The following is a 2,049-nucleotide window of genomic DNA, read 5'->3' on the forward strand; positions in this document are numbered from 1 at the left end:
ATATCCTGAACTTGGTGTTGGACTTTGTCATAATATAGTTGATTAGCCAACTAATGTAGTCAACTAGGTTCGTGCCTGATAGCAGCTGTTATATAAAAACAGTTTCTGCACTTTCTGAAAAGCAATTTGTTTAAACCAAAAGAAAGAAAGAGAAGTGTGAAACAAGTTCTTGGAGCTATCTTGGAAGGTCCCTTTGAAGAATTCTATCAAGACACATTCAATTTTGACTTGGCAAGATGAAGAAATTTCAGTCTTGGAAAAGGTGTACTCAATCCATTTTGTAGGTTTTGTTCTTGTGTTTTGATACAGTTTGAAATTGTTTGTTTCTTTTGTTTTCTGTCTAAAGCAAGTGTGTGTGATAGTCTTGCTGTTGTGTGGTTGAGCAAGTGTGTGGAAGCCTTGCATGTGTGTTCCTTTATCTTAAAATTTAGATTTATCAAGTGTATTTGTAAATCTTAAAATTCTTGTGATATAGTGAAAATCTCTAGCTATGGTTTGCTAGATGAAACTAATGTAGATTCTTAGGAATCGAACCAATATAAAAACTTTGTGTGCTTTATCTCTTCCTCTTCATATTTTGTCATAGTATAAATGCTCCAAACATTAAGCATCAAACCACACTATTTCAATTGATTCAACAAGCAAAGGGTTTATCAAAACAATTTCAAAAGTGCTAAAACTGGGCAAAGTTTGTTAAAACCAATTCAGCCCCCCTCTTGGTTGTGAAATATTGGTGCATCAAATCTAAGACTTCCACTATCGACAAGAAGGTGCATCATCACTCTTTGCATTCTTTTGGTTTTTGTTTATTGGTTTTGTGTGAATTAGGGTTTATAGAACCAATTTTTAAGGTTACTTATTTTTGTAGTTAGAGAGTCTTCCAGTGATGGTTGTTGTAGTTTGGTCGGATGATAATACTCTTCAACTTGAAGCCACCACACTTTGTCAAAATTCTAACTCATGCTTTCAATTTGTAATTCATGCTTTGTCAATATTGTGCTTCTAAATTCTATTTGTTGATCGCCTAGTAGCATATATCGTTTGGATTCTATGTCTTAATGCGTTGTTTTTTTTTTGTTATAGAACGAAGCCCTCCGATTGAGGAAGTTATTCAAGCTGGTGTCGTTCCACGTTTTGTTGAGTTTCTTTTCAAAGAAGATTTCCTTCAACTTCAGGTTCTACATCTTAATTTTGTGGTTTTCGTCGTAGTTGAAATTGTTTATTTATTTATGTTAAGTGTGTTTTGTTAGTTGAAATTTGTCCAGAAAAAAACAGCAAAATTGACTCACCATTTCATATTAGTGGAGCAGAACTTGGAAAAATTCAACGGAAATTAAGGAGGTAGGTGCTTCTTAACGTTTTCATGTTGATCATTTTTCAATGGGAAGATGCTCTCCAATGTCACTCATTACCTGTTTCTTTGTCTTCCAATGGTTAACATGGTCAATGGTGGGTCTGGTCATGAAAGAAGTCATGCTCAAGGTCCATAAAGAACATAGGTGTTGTGCTTGGTTTGAGTTCACAAATTAGAAAACATCAGAAGATAGCCATGGAAATTCTAGTCCAAAACTTGATTAGGTTAAGTTGTTCCAAGGTGGATTAGAAGATAAGAAATTCCAACGGGAAGTCAGCTCAAGCAGTTGCTAGCGATAACATTAACTTTCACTTCTAACTTTGTCTTTCTCAATAGAGGTCCTGCTTATACATTTTTTTTATAAACACTTACAATGAATATAGAGTAAGAAGATAAAATATTAAAGTCCCCATGACATATATGTTGTGTTTAATTTTGTAATTGACTATGTTTCTGAATTAGAGAAAGGTTTTGTGTTTATGTGTAAAGAAGATGATGTTAATCTGTTAACGACCATACATTTATTGACCATTCATGTTTATATGTAAACAAGAGGATGTTGAAAAGCTGAAAGATGTTAAAGTAGTTGATGCATTAAAACATCCCAACTGAAATATTGGAAAAAAAGATTACTGTGGATTTTGCTACACTCTTTAACAAGGTTTGTTTCTCTTTTATGTCAACATATTGGATGA

The 2,049-nt window shown here is 33.4% G+C and overlaps 1 long non-coding RNA gene across 1 annotated transcript; it reads left to right on the forward strand.

The window, feature by feature from the left end:
- The first annotated feature begins 677 nt into the window (after window positions 1-677).
- LOC114180282 lies at window positions 678-1,326 on the forward strand. The gene is made up of 3 exons (XR_003603659.1): window positions 678-770; window positions 1,084-1,175; window positions 1,266-1,326. It is a non-coding gene; the product is annotated as an uncharacterized LOC114180282 (long non-coding RNA).
- Window positions 1,327-2,049: the final 723 nt, after the last annotated feature.

This window comes from Vigna unguiculata, chromosome 4 (genome assembly GCF_004118075.2).
Source record: "Vigna unguiculata cultivar IT97K-499-35 chromosome 4, ASM411807v1, whole genome shotgun sequence".
Taxonomy (NCBI): domain Eukaryota; kingdom Viridiplantae; phylum Streptophyta; class Magnoliopsida; order Fabales; family Fabaceae; genus Vigna; species Vigna unguiculata.